The sequence below is a fragment of the Microcebus murinus genome, unplaced genomic scaffold, assembly GCF_040939455.1.
Source record: "Microcebus murinus isolate Inina unplaced genomic scaffold, M.murinus_Inina_mat1.0 scaf002_hap2_Mmur4.0, whole genome shotgun sequence".
In the NCBI taxonomy this organism is placed as follows: Eukaryota; Metazoa; Chordata; class Mammalia; order Primates; family Cheirogaleidae; genus Microcebus; species Microcebus murinus.
The window spans coordinates 1,036,640-1,050,879 of NW_027438948.1; the positions used below are offsets into that span (position 1 = coordinate 1,036,640).

The 14,240-nt window shown below is 63.5% G+C and overlaps 4 non-coding genes across 4 annotated transcripts; all 4 read right to left on the reverse strand.

Annotated features, from left to right (window-relative positions):
* Positions 1 to 2,988: 2,988 nt before the first annotated feature.
* Positions 2,989 to 3,107, reverse strand: LOC142866189 (5S ribosomal RNA). Its single transcript, XR_012916230.1, has one exon. It is a non-coding gene; the product is annotated as a 5S ribosomal RNA (ribosomal RNA).
* Positions 3,108 to 6,621: 3,514 nt separating this feature from the next.
* Positions 6,622 to 6,740, reverse strand: LOC142866190 (5S ribosomal RNA). Its single transcript, XR_012916231.1, has one exon. It is a non-coding gene; the product is annotated as a 5S ribosomal RNA (ribosomal RNA).
* A 3,513-nt stretch (positions 6,741 to 10,253) lies between these two features.
* On the reverse strand, positions 10,254 to 10,372 carry LOC142866191 (5S ribosomal RNA). Its single transcript, XR_012916232.1, has one exon. It is a non-coding gene; the product is annotated as a 5S ribosomal RNA (ribosomal RNA).
* Positions 10,373 to 13,897: 3,525 nt separating this feature from the next.
* Positions 13,898 to 14,016, reverse strand: LOC142866192 (5S ribosomal RNA). The gene has a single exon (XR_012916233.1). It is a non-coding gene; the product is annotated as a 5S ribosomal RNA (ribosomal RNA).
* Between the last annotated feature and the right edge of the window lie 224 nt (positions 14,017 to 14,240).

The following is a 14,240-nucleotide window of genomic DNA, read 5'->3' on the forward strand; positions in this document are numbered from 1 at the left end:
GGGGGAGGGGAGCGAGTGTATGGGGCGTCTCTCTCTCTCTCTAGGGATGTGTCCCATGGGTGGGGTGGCGTGGTTAGTGGGGCGCTGAAGAAATCAGTCCCCTCCATCTCCTACCTCTGGAAAACGCCCAAGCCCTTGGAGAACTGCCGGCAACGCGACCGTGGGGGCCGGGACCCTCCTCTGTGTCCTCCTGTGGCCCAGTCCAAGGGGCCTGGGCCTGGCCGGGGCTGCATTGGACCCCGACCACCCTGGCGTGTGGACTCGCTAAAAATCGGCGATTAGATATTGGATTCCAGCTTCATTGAGGTCATTTCACTAATGAGTGCACCGGAAAGAGTTTCCTAATCCATCTGTGAGGGTGGCAACTGAAAGAGAATTTTAAAGCTGACAGAATAGGCGAGGAAAGGCATAGGAGATTTCCACACCCAGTAAGGAAGCCTTTCCCGAAATGGAAGAAAGAAACGAGCAAACAGAGACACCGGTAGCCCGCCAGGATCAGAGTCTGCCCCCGAGAGAAAGTACCCTGACCAGGTTCACCCGTGGGTGGGTGGCGAGCTAGCGGCATTCAGAAGAGCGAGGCCCGCAGTCTGTGCAGAAGACACCTGCACTCGGGTGTGTGTGGCGGCACGATTCACAAGCAGCTCCAGATGTTAAGCCAAGGAGAAGCCAGGGAGTTCCCAACGCCCCAGGTGTCCTCAGCCCACGACTGGCTGCTGGGGGAATGCGAAGCCCGGCTCCTTGTCTCAGAGCGGGACAACCAGGAGGTGTGACGTACACCCCGGGGTTCCCAGGAGGATCAGGCTGAAGCTGGGACTTGGCCTGAAAGTGTCCCCTCGCACGGCCACCCCCTTCCCCTTCCTGCTCCTCTACTCCTGGTGCCCCTCCATCCAGGGGCCAGACCTTAAAGAGTCACCCGCAAGAGAATCCTGGTCCCAAAGGAGCCTTCTGGGGGACCCGTGCTGAGAGAGGTTGTGGGCATGGCCCGCTGGGGCTCTGCCCGACCCAGGGCTGAGAGATGCAACCTCCCAGCTCTGGGTCCCTGCAGGGGAAGCGTTGGCAAGCACAGGGCCAGTCCTCCAAAGGCCCAGGTGCAGGGAGCCCAGGCCAAGCAGCCTGTGGAAGAAGCCACCCCGGGAACACGACTGCAGGCCACGGCCCTTCCCACCTCCTCCTCCTCCTCCTCCTCCTGCTCCTCCACCCCCCCCCACCTCCCACCCCCACCCCCGACATGGCGCAGGGCTCAGAGACACCTCAGACACTTGCTACCCAAAGTGCAAAGGGCATCAGTTGCTCCTCCAAACCCCCCCCCCGCCCAGCAGACCGCGTTGTCCAGCCAGCCCCCGGGCCTCCCTGGGGTGCCCAGCACAAAAGTGCAGACAACCACCGGACCCTCAATCTCAGTTTTCGGATGTTTTTGCCACTCTAAGGACCCGCAGGCCAGCTGGGCCTTCTGGCAGGACAGAGAGCCCCGGAATCCGACGTGGAGAGCTGGGTGTACGTCCCCACGAGGAGGCGGTCCCCACCTCCGCGGCTCTCCCCTTGCGGGGGGGGGGAAAGCAGCCACGGGGCCTCAGAGAAGACACCAGGCTGGGCGCCCGCCCCACAGTGGGGGCACGTCCCCCGCAGGCCACTTAGCGACGGCCGGCGGCCGGCGGACGGTTGGGTGGCGCGAGACGCTGCGGCCGCCCTGCTACCGGGTTCCTGGGAGGGCGTCCTGGAACCAGCGTCCACACCAAGCCCTTGGAAGGCCCAGGCGACGGAGGAGCCCCGTCAGGCAGGGGCCGAGGACGGTGACGGCCCGGGCGGGGAGGAGCGTGTCAGGCAGGGGCAGAGGACGGTGACAGGTGACAGGCCGGGCGGGAAGGAGTCATTCAGGCAGGGGCCGAGGAGGAGACGGGGCTGGGTAAGGGTTAGGGTTAGAGTCAGGGCACAAGTCACAATCGCAAAGACCTGGAAGCGACCCGAGTGCCCATCGACCCACCAGTGCGTAAATGAAATGTGGCGCGTGGACACCACGGAGTGCTATTCAGCTAGGAGGAGCAGCGGTGAGAGGGCACCTCTCGTGGTTCTCCTGGCCAGAGCTGGAACCCGTTCCAGTAAGCCAGGTAGCCCAAGAATGGACACACGAGCACCACGTGCTCGCGCTCACCAGCAAATGGGTACGAACCGACGGACACCCAAGTGGACACAGAGGAATCACCTTCATCGGGTGGGTGTCGGGCGGGTGGGGGGAGGGGATGGGCATACACCTCCATTAGGAATGGGGTGGGTGCGCACCGACTGGGGGATGGGCGCACTTGAGGCTCTGACCCGAGGGGGGAGGCTGGGAGAGGGCAACGTACCCGACCTTAACATTGGTACCCCCACAATACGCTGGAACAACATCAGAGGTTAATGAATAAGAACACAGGGGGGAGGGGGGCACGGGCAACACATGTCACCTTAATACTTGGACTCCCATCATCTGCTTGAAAAGAGAGAGAAAAGAAAATGCAATCATAGAGATAAGAGACACTTTTTAAACATAATGAATCCGAAGAGAAAAGTAAAAGGAGGCCTGTGGGGCAGGTCTGGGTGTGACTCCGGATCCCCCAACATCAGGTGCCACCACCAAAGATTCCTACGTGTAGCCCATAGAACCCCAAAAGCAACGGGACGAGTTCTGGTCACATACTCCCTCAAAATGACATCCTGGCCTTCTTCTGGAACTCCCTCCCCTCTCAGACTCTCAAGGTTTCCTCCAGCGTGTCGGTTCCCACAGAGCAGACCTTTGGTCTGAGACCTGACAGTCCAGAAGCCACGCATGCTGCCGCGTGACGGCGGTGTCGCGGCTTGGGACAAGAGGAGGCCCCACGGTGCGGGCTGGGGCGCCAGGCACCGCGGCGGGCGCTGAGGGTGGGGGTGACCCCCGCCCCGGGCCGCCGCCTCGCTCCCAGAGAGGGGACAGAACAAGAGGCAAAACAAAAAAAAAAAAAAAAAAAAAAAAGAAGCCTACGGCACCCGGTATTCCCAGGCGGTCTCCCATCCAAGTACTAACCAGGCCCGACCCTGCTTAGCTTCTGAGACCAGACGAGATCGGGCGCGTTCAGGGTGGTGTGGCCCTAGACGGCGGAGGGCGCCCCTGCCCCGCTCAAGAAGCCAAGCCTCTCTGCGCTTCCCCGCCGCCTCCTCCCGCCCCAGGCCCCGCGCCGGCGCTGACCCGCACCGGGCGGGAGGGCTCCGAGGGACGGGGGTGACAGGCGGGGTGGGGCGGGGCGGGCAGGGAGCGGCGGGCCGGGGTGGGGGGCTGTCTCTCTATACACACACACACACACACACACACACACACACACACTCACACTCACACAAGATGCGCCTCCACGGCTGGACTCGCCAAGGTGGAGACCTTCCAGCCCCCTTCCTCTCCTCGCCTGGCCCACCCCCAGCTCGTGGCCGCCCCCGCCGCCGCCGCCGCCGCCGCCGCCGCCGCCGCCGCCGCCGCCGCCGCCGCCGCCGATTGCGCACGCGCGGGTCGCCCGCCCTTTGACCCCAGGCAGGGGCCGCCCTCCCCGACAACCCCTTTCAGCTGCGCCCCCCACCCTGTGGGTGGGCTGCCGCCTATTCCCCCGGGCCCGGGCTGGGGCACAGCGCATGGGGGAGGGGAGCGAGTGTATGGGGCGTCTCTCTCTCTCTCTAGGGATGTGTCCCATGGGTGGGGTGGCGTGGTTAGTGGGGCGCTGAAGAAATCAGTCCCCTCCATCTCCTACCTCTGGAAAACGCCCAAGCCCTTGGAGAACTGCCGGCAACGCGACCGTGGGGGCCGGGACCCTCCTCTGTGTCCTCCTGTGGCCCAGTCCAAGGGGCCTGGGCCTGGCCGGGGCTGCATTGGACCCCGACCACCCTAGCGTGTGGACTCGCTAAAAATCGGCGATTAGATATTGGATTCCAGCTTCATTGAGGTCATTTCACTAATGAGTGCACCGGAAAGAGTTTCCTAATCCATCTGTGAGGGTGGCAACTGAAAGAGAATTTTAAAGCTGACAGAATAGGCGAGGAAAGGCATAGGAGATTTCCACACCCAGTAAGGAAGCCTTTCCCGAAATGGAAGAAAGAAACGAGCAAACAGAGACACCGGTAGCCCGCCAGGATCAGAGTCTGCTCCCGAGAGAAAGTACCCTGACCAGGTTCACCCGTGGGTGGGTGGCGAGCTAGCGGCATTCAGAAGAGCGAGGCCCGCAGTCTGTGCAGAAGACACCTGCACTCGGGTGTGTGTGGCGGCACGATTCACAAGCAGCTCCAGATGTTAAGCCAAGGAGAAGCCAGGGAGTTCCCAACGCCCCAGGTGTCCTCAGCCCACGACTGGCTGCTGGGGGAATGCGAAGCCCGGCTCCTTGTCTCAGAGCGGGACAACCAGGAGGTGTGACGTACACCCCGGGGTTCCCAGGAGGATCAGGCTGAAGCTGGGACTTGGCCTGAAAGTGTCCCCTCGCACGGCCACCCCCTTCCCCTTCCTGCTCCTCTACTCCTGGTGCCCCTCCATCCAGGGGCCAGACCTTAAAGAGTCACCCGCAAGAGAATCCTGGTCCCAAAGGAGCCTTCTGGGGGACCCGTGCTGAGAGAGGTTGTGGGCATGGCCCGCTGGGGCTCTGCCCGACCCAGGGCTGAGAGATGCAACCTCCCAGCTCTGGGTCCCTGCAGGGGAAGCGTTGGCAAGCACAGGGCCAGTCCTCCAAAGGCCCAGGTGCAGGGAGCCCAGGCCAAGCAGCCTGTGGAAGAAGCCACCCCGGGAACACGACTGCAGGCCACGGCCCTTCCCACCTCCTCCTCCTCCTCCTCCTCCTGCTCCTCCACCCCCCCCGACCTCCCACCCCCACCCCCGACATGGCGCAGGGCTCAGAGACACCTCAGACACTTGCTACCCAAAGTGCAAAGGGCATCAGTTGCTCCTCCAAACCCCCCCCCCGCCCAGCAGACCGCGTTGTCCAGCCAGCCCCCGGGCCTCCCTGGGGTGCCCAGCACAAAAGTGCAGACAACCACCGGACCCTCAATCTCAGTTTTCGGATGTTTTTGCCACTCTAAGGACCCGCAGGCCAGCTGGGCCTTCTGGCAGGACAGAGAGCCCCGGAATCCGACGTGGAGAGCTGGGTGTACGTCCCCACGAGGAGGCGGTCCCCACCTCCGCGGCTCTCCCCTTGCGGGGGGGGGGAAAAGCAGCCACGGGGCCTCAGAGAAGACACCAGGCTGGGCGCCCGCCCCACAGTGGGGGCACGTCCCCCGCAGGCCACTTAGCGACGGCCGGCGGCCGGCGGACGGTTGGGTGGCGCGAGACGCTGCGGCCGCCCTGCTACCGGGTTCCTGGGAGGGCGTCCTGGAACCAGCGTCCACACCAAGCCCTTGGAAGGCCCAGGCGACGGAGGAGCCCCGTCAGGCAGGGGCCGAGGACGGTGACGGCCCGGGCGGGGAGGAGCGTGTCAGGCAGGGGCAGAGGACGGTGACAGGTGACAGGCCGGGCGGGAAGGAGTCATTCAGGCAGGGGCCGAGGAGGAGACGGGGCTGGGTAAGGGTTAGGGTTAGAGTCAGGGCACAAGTCACAATCGCAAAGACCTGGAAGCGACCCGAGTGCCCATCGACCCACCAGTGCGTAAATGAAATGTGGCGCGTGGACACCACGGAGTGCTATTCAGCTAGGAGGAGCAGCGGTGAGAGGGCACCTCTCGTGGTTCTCCTGGCCAGAGCTGGAACCCGTTCCAGTAAGCCAGGTAGCCCAAGAATGGACACACGAGCACCACGTGCTCGCGCTCACCAGCAAATGGGTACGAACCGACGGACACCCAAGTGGACACAGAGGAATCACCTTCATCGGGTGGGTGTCGGGCGGGTGGGGGGAGGGGATGGGCATACACCTCCATTAGGAATGGGGTGGGTGCGCACCGACTGGGGGATGGGCGCACTTGAGGCTCTGACCCGAGGGGGGAGGCTGGGAGAGGGCAACGTACCCGACCTTAACATTGGTACCCCCACAATACGCTGGAACAACATCAGAGGTAAATGAATAAGAACACAGGGGGGAGGGGGGCACGGGCAACACATGTCACCTTAATACTTGGACTCCCATCATCTGCTTGAAAAGAGAGAGAAAAGAAAATGCAATCATAGAGATAAGAGACACTTTTTAAACATAATGAATCCGAAGAGAAAAGTAAAAGGAGGCCTGTGGGGCAGGTCTGGGTGTGACTCCGGATCCCCCAACATCAGGTGCCACCACCAAAGATTCCTACGTGTAGCCCATAGAACCCCAAAAGCAACGGGACGAGTTCTGGTCACATACTCCCTCAAAATGACATCCTGGCCTTCTTCTGGAACTCCCTCCCCTCTCAGACTCTCAAGGTTTCCTCCAGCGTGTCGGTTCCCACAGAGCAGACCTTTGGTCTGAGACCTGACAGTCCAGAAGCCACGCATGCTGCCGCGTGACGGCGGTGTCGCGGCTTGGGACAAGAGGAGGCCCCACGGTGCGGGCTGGGGCGCCAGGCACCGCGGCGGGCGCTGAGGGTGGGGGTGACCCCCGCCCCGGGCCGCCGCCTCGCTCCCAGAGAGGGGACAGAACAAGAGGCAAAACAAAAAAAAAAAAAAAAAAAAAAAAGAAGCCTACGGCACCCGGTATTCCCAGGCGGTCTCCCATCCAAGTACTAACCAGGCCCGACCCTGCTTAGCTTCTGAGACCAGACGAGATCGGGCGCGTTCAGGGTGGTGTGGCCCTAGACGGCGGAGGGCGCCCCTGCCCCGCTCAAGAAGCCAAGCCTCTCTGCGCTTCCCCGCCGCCTCCTCCCGCCCCAGGCCCCGCGCCGGCGCTGACCCGCACCGGGCGGGAGGGCTCCGAGGGACGGGGGTGACAGGCGGGGTGGGGCGGGGCGGGCAGGGAGCGGCGGGCCGGGGTGGGGGGCTGTCTCTCTATACACACACACACACACACACACACACACACACACACTCACACTCACACAAGATGCGCCTCCACGGCTGGACTCGCCAAGGTGGAGACCTTCCAGCCCCCTTCCTCTCCTCGCCTGGCCCACCCCCAGCTCGTGGCCGCCCCCGCCGCCGCCGCCGCCGCCGCCGCCGCCGCCGCCGCCGCCGCCGCCGCCGCCGATTGCGCACGCGCGGGTCGCCCGCCCTTTGACCCCAGGCAGGGGCCGCCCTCCCCGACAACCCCTTTCAGCTGCGCCCCCCACCCTGTGGGTGGGCTGCCGCCTATTCCCCCGGGCCCGGGCTGGGGCACAGCGCATGGGGGAGGGGAGCGAGTGTATGGGGCGTCTCTCTCTCTCTCTAGGGATGTGTCCCATGGGTGGGGTGGCGTGGTTAGTGGGGCGCTGAAGAAATCAGTCCCCTCCATCTCCTACCTCTGGAAAACGCCCAAGCCCTTGGAGAACTGCCGGCAACGCGACCGTGGGGGCCGGGACCCTCCTCTGTGTCCTCCTGTGGCCCAGTCCAAGGGGCCTGGGCCTGGCCGGGGCTGCATTGGACCCCGACCACCCTGGCGTGTGGACTCGCTAAAAATCGGCGATTAGATATTGGATTCCAGCTTCATTGAGGTCATTTCACTAATGAGTGCACCGGAAAGAGTTTCCTAATCCATCTGTGAGGGTGGCAACTGAAAGAGAATTTTAAAGCTGACAGAATAGGCGAGGAAAGGCATAGGAGATTTCCACACCCAGTAAGGAAGCCTTTCCCGAAATGGAAGAAAGAAACGAGCAAACAGAGACACCGGTAGCCCGCCAGGATCAGAGTCTGCCCCCGAGAGAAAGTACCCTGACCAGGTTCACCCGTGGGTGGGTGGCGAGCTAGCGGCATTCAGAAGAGCGAGGCCCGCAGTCTGTGCAGAAGACACCTGCACTCGGGTGTGTGTGGCGGCACGATTCACAAGCAGCTCCAGATGTTAAGCCAAGGAGAAGCCAGGGAGTTCCCAACGCCCCAGGTGTCCTCAGCCCACGACTGGCTGCTGGGGGAATGCGAAGCCCGGCTCCTTGTCTCAGAGCGGGACAACCAGGAGGTGTGACGTACACCCCGGGGTTCCCAGGAGGATCAGGCTGAAGCTGGGACTTGGCCTGAAAGTGTCCCCTCGCACGGCCACCCCCTTCCCCTTCCTGCTCCTCTACTCCTGGTGCCCCTCCATCCAGGGGCCAGACCTTAAAGAGTCACCCGCAAGAGAATCCTGGTCCCAAAGGAGCCTTCTGGGGGACCCGTGCTGAGAGAGGTTGTGGGCATGGCCCGCTGGGGCTCTGCCCGACCCAGGGCTGAGAGATGCAACCTCCCAGCTCTGGGTCCCTGCAGGGGAAGCGTTGGCAAGCACAGGGCCAGTCCTCCAAAGGCCCAGGTGCAGGGAGCCCAGGCCAAGCAGCCTGTGGAAGAAGCCACCCCGGGAACACGACTGCAGGCCACGGCCCTTCCCACCTCCTCCTCCTCCTCCTCCTCCTGCTCCTCCACCCCCCCCCCCCGACCTCCCACCCCCACCCCCGACATGGCGCAGGGCTCAGAGACACCTCAGACACTTGCTACCCAAAGTGCAAAGGGCATCAGTTGCTCCTCCAAACCCCCCCCCCCCCAGCAGACCGCGTTGTCCAGCCAGCCCCCGGGCCTCCCTGGGGTGCCCAGCACAAAAGTGCAGACAACCACCGGACCCTCAATCTCAGTTTTCGGATGTTTTTGCCACTCTAAGGACCCGCAGGCCAGCTGGGCCTTCTGGCAGGACAGAGAGCCCCGGAATCCGACGTGGAGAGCTGGGTGTACGTCCCCACGAGGAGGCGGTCCCCACCTCCGCGGCTCTCCCCTTGCGGGGGGGGGAAAAGCAGCCACGGGGCCTCAGAGAAGACACCAGGCTGGGCGCCCGCCCCACAGTGGGGGCACGTCCCCCGCAGGCCACTTAGCGACGGCCGCCGGCCGGCGGACGGTTGGGTGGCGCGAGACGCTGCGGCCGCCCTGCTACCGGGTTCCTGGGAGGGCGTCCTGGAACCAGCGTCCACACCAAGCCCTTGGAAGGCCCAGGCGACGGAGGAGCCCCGTCAGGCAGGGGCCGAGGACGGTGACGGCCCGGGCGGGGAGGAGCGTGTCAGGCAGGGGCAGAGGACGGTGACAGGTGACAGGCCGGGCGGGAAGGAGTCATTCAGGCAGGGGCCGAGGAGGAGACGGGGCTGGGTAAGGGTTAGGGTTAGAGTCAGGGCACAAGTCACAATCGCAAAGACCTGGAAGCGACCCGAGTGCCCATCGACCCACCAGTGCGTAAATGAAATGTGGCGCGTGGACACCACGGAGTGCTATTCAGCTAGGAGGAGCAGCGGTGAGAGGGCACCTCTCGTGGTTCTCCTGGCCAGAGCTGGAACCCGTTCCAGTAAGCCAGGTAGCCCAAGAATGGACACACGAGCACCACGTGCTCGCGCTCACCAGCAAATGGGTACGAACCGACGGACACCCAAGTGGACACAGAGGAATCACCTTCATCGGGTGGGTGTCGGGCGGGTGGGGGGAGGGGATGGGCATACACCTCCATTAGGAATGGGGTGGGTGCGCACCGACTGGGGGATGGGCGCACTTGAGGCTCTGACCCGAGGGGGGAGGCTGGGAGAGGGCAACGTACCCGACCTTAACATTGGTACCCCCACAATACGCTGGAACAACATCAGAGGTTAATGAATAAGAACACAGGGGGGAGGGGGGCACGGGCAACACATGTCACCTTAATACTTGGACTCCCATCATCTGCTTGAAAAGAGAGAGAAAAGAAAATGCAATCATAGAGATAAGAGACACTTTTTAAACATAATGAATCCGAAGAGAAAAGTAAAAGGAGGCCTGTGGGGCAGGTCTGGGTGTGACTCCGGATCCCCCAACATCAGGTGCCACCACCAAAGATTCCTACGTGTAGCCCATAGAACCCCAAAAGCAACGGGACGAGTTCTGGTCACATACTCCCTCAAAATGACATCCTGGCCTTCTTCTGGAACTCCCTCCCCTCTCAGACTCTCAAGGTTTCCTCCAGCGTGTCGGTTCCCACAGAGCAGACCTTTGGTCTGAGACCTGACAGTCCAGAAGCCACGCATGCTGCCGCGTGACGGCGGTGTCGCGGCTTGGGACAAGAGGAGGCCCCACGGTGCGGGCTGGGGCGCCAGGCACCGCGGCGGGCGCTGAGGGTGGGGGTGACCCCCGCCCCGGGCCGCCGCCTCGCTCCCAGAGAGGGGACAGAACAAGAGGCAAAACAAAAAAAAAAAAAAAAAAAAAAAAGAAGCCTACGGCACCCGGTATTCCCAGGCGGTCTCCCATCCAAGTACTAACCAGGCCCGACCCTGCTTAGCTTCTGAGACCAGACGAGATCGGGCGCGTTCAGGGTGGTGTGGCCCTAGACGGCGGAGGGCGCCCCTGCCCCGCTCAAGAAGCCAAGCCTCTCTGCGCTTCCCCGCCGCCTCCTCCCGCCCCAGGCCCCGCGCCGGCGCTGACCCGCACCGGGCGGGCCTGTTGAGTTCACCGGCCGGGTCCGGCGGGCTCCGAGGGACGGGGGTGACAGGCGGGGTGGGGCGGGGCGGGCAGGGAGCGGCGGGCCGGGGTGGGGGGCTGTCTCTCTATACACACACACACACACACACACACACACACACACACACTCACACTCACACAAGATGCGCCTCCACGGCTGGACTCGCCAAGGTGGAGACCTTCCAGCCCCCTTCCTCTCCTCGCCTGGCCCACCCCCAGCTCGTGGCCGCCCCCGCCGCCGCCGCCGCCGCCGCCGCCGCCGCCGCCGCCGATTGCGCACGCGCGGGTCGCCCGCCCTTTGACCCCAGGCAGGGGCCGCCCTCCCCGACAACCCCTTTCAGCTGCGCCCCCCACCCTGTGGGTGGGCTGCCGCCTATTCCCCCGGGCCCGGGCTGGGGCACAGCGCATGGGGGAGGGGAGCGAGTGTATGGGGCGTCTCTCTCTCTCTCTAGGGATGTGTCCCATGGGTGGGGTGGCGTGGTTAGTGGGGCGCTGAAGAAATCAGTCCCCTCCATCTCCTACCTCTGGAAAACGCCCAAGCCCTTGGAGAACTGCCGGCAACGCGACCGTGGGGGCCGGGACCCTCCTCTGTGTCCTCCTGTGGCCCAGTCCAAGGGGCCTGGGCCTGGCCGGGGCTGCATTGGACCCCGACCACCCTGGCGTGTGGACTCGCTAAAAATCGGCGATTAGATATTGGATTCCAGCTTCATTGAGGTCATTTCACTAATGAGTGCACCGGAAAGAGTTTCCTAATCCATCTGTGAGGGTGGCAACTGAAAGAGAATTTTAAAGCTGACAGAATAGGCGAGGAAAGGCATAGGAGATTTCCACACCCAGTAAGGAAGCCTTTCCCGAAATGGAAGAAAGAAACGAGCAAACAGAGACACCGGTAGCCCGCCAGGATCAGAGTCTGCCCCCGAGAGAAAGTACCCTGACCAGGTTCACCCGTGGGTGGGTGGCGAGCTAGCGGCATTCAGAAGAGCGAGGCCCGCAGTCTGTGCAGAAGACACCTGCACTCGGGTGTGTGTGGCGGCACGATTCACAAGCAGCTCCAGATGTTAAGCCAAGGAGAAGCCAGGGAGTTCCCAACGCCCCAGGTGTCCTCAGCCCACGACTGGCTGCTGGGGGAATGCGAAGCCCGGCTCCTTGTCTCAGAGCGGGACAACCAGGAGGTGTGACGTACACCCCGGGGTTCCCAGGAGGATCAGGCTGAAGCTGGGACTTGGCCTGAAAGTGTCCCCTCGCACGGCCACCCCCTTCCCCTTCCTGCTCCTCTACTCCTGGTGCCCCTCCATCCAGGGGCCAGACCTTAAAGAGTCACCCGCAAGAGAATCCTGGTCCCAAAGGAGCCTTCTGGGGGACCCGTGCTGAGAGAGGTTGTGGGCATGGCCCGCTGGGGCTCTGCCCGACCCAGGGCTGAGAGATGCAACCTCCCAGCTCTGGGTCCCTGCAGGGGAAGCGTTGGCAAGCACAGGGCCAGTCCTCCAAAGGCCCAGGTGCAGGGAGCCCAGGCCAAGCAGCCTGTGGAAGAAGCCACCCCGGGAACACGACTGCAGGCCACGGCCCTTCCCACCTCCTCCTCCTCCTCCTCCTCCTGCTCCTCCACCCCCCCCCGACCTCCCACCCCCACCCCCGACATGGCGCAGGGCTCAGAGACACCTCAGACACTTGCTACCCAAAGTGCAAAGGGCATCAGTTGCTCCTCCAAACCCCCCCCCCGCCCAGCAGACCGCGTTGTCCAGCCAGCCCCCGGGCCTCCCTGGGGTGCCCAGCACAAAAGTGCAGACAACCACCGGACCCTCAATCTCAGTTTTCGGATGTTTTTGCCACTCTAAGGACCCGCAGGCCAGCTGGGCCTTCTGGCAGGACAGAGAGCCCCGGAATCCGACGTGGAGAGCTGGGTGTACGTCCCCACGAGGAGGCGGTCCCCACCTCCGCGGCTCTCCCCTTGCGGGGGGGGGGAAAGCAGCCACGGGGCCTCAGAGAAGACACCAGGCTGGGCGCCCGCCCCACAGTGGGGGCACGTCCCCCGCAGGCCACTTAGCGACGGCCGGCGGCCGGCGGACGGTTGGGTGGCGCGAGACGCTGCGGCCGCCCTGCTACCGGGTTCCTGGGAGGGCGTCCTGGAACCAGCGTCCACACCAAGCCCTTGGAAGGCCCAGGCGACGGAGGAGCCCCGTCAGGCAGGGGCCGAGGACGGTGACGGCCCGGGCGGGGAGGAGCGTGTCAGGCAGGGGCAGAGGACGGTGACAGGTGACAGGCCGGGCGGGAAGGAGTCATTCAGGCAGGGGCCGAGGAGGAGACGGGGCTGGGTAAGGGTTAGGGTTAGAGTCAGGGCACAAGTCACAATCGCAAAGACCTGGAAGCGACCCGAGTGCCCATCGACCCACCAGTGCGTAAATGAAATGTGGCGCGTGGACACCACGGAGTGCTATTCAGCTAGGAGGAGCAGCGGTGAGAGGGCACCTCTCGTGGTTCTCCTGGCCAGAGCTGGAACCCGTTCCAGTAAGCCAGGTAGCCCAAGAATGGACACACGAGCACCACGTGCTCGCGCTCACCAGCAAATGGGTACGAACTGACGGACACCCAAGTGGACACAGAGGAATCACCTTCATCGGGTGGGTGTCGGGCGGGTGGGGGGAGGGGATGGGCATACACCTCCATTAGGAATGGGGTGGGTGCGCACCGACTGGGGGATGGGCGCACTTGAGGCTCTGACCCGAGGGGGGAGGCTGGGAGAGGGCAACGTACCCGACCTTAACATTGGTACCCCCACAATACGCTGGAACAACATCAGAGGTAAATGAATAAGAACACAGGGGGGAGGGGGGCACGGGCAACACATGTCACCTTAATACTTGGACTCCCATCATCTGCTTGAAAAGAGAGAGAAAAGAAAATGCAATCATAGAGATAAGAGACACTTTTTAAACATAATGAATCCGAAGAGAAAAGTAAAAGGAGGCCTGTGGGGCAGGTCTGGGTGTGACTCCGGATCCCCCAACATCAGGTGCCACCACCAAAGATTCCTACGTGTAGCCCATAGAACCCCAAAAGCAACGGGACGAGTTCTGGTCACATACTCCCTCAAAATGACATCCTGGCCTTCTTCTGGAACTCCCTCCCCTCTCAGACTCTCAAGGTTTCCTCCAGCGTGTCGGTTCCCACAGAGCAGACCTTTGGTCTGAGACCTGACAGTCCAGAAGCCACGCATGCTGCCGCGTGACGGCGGTGTCGCGGCTTGGGACAAGAGGAGGCCCCACGGTGCGGGCTGGGGCGCCAGGCACCGCGGCGGGCGCTGAGGGTGGGGGTGACCCCCGCCCCGGGCCGCCGCCTCGCTCCCAGAGAGGGGACAGAACAAGAGGCAAAACAAAAAAAAAAAAAAAAAAAAAAAAGAAGCCTACGGCACCCGGTATTCCCAGGCGGTCTCCCATCCAAGTACTAACCAGGCCCGACCCTGCTTAGCTTCTGAGACCAGACGAGATCGGGCGCGTTCAGGGTGGTGTGGCCCTAGACGGCGGAGGGCGCCCCTGCCCCGCTCAAGAAGCCAAGCCTCTCTGCGCTTCCCCGCCGCCTCCTCCCGCCCCAGGCCCCGCGCCGGCGCTGACCCGCACCGGGCGGGAGGGCTCCGAGGGACGGGGGTGACAGGCGGGGTGGGGCGGGGCGGGCAGGGAGCGGCGGGCCGGGGTGGGGGGCTGTCTCTCTATACACACACACACACACACACACACACACACACA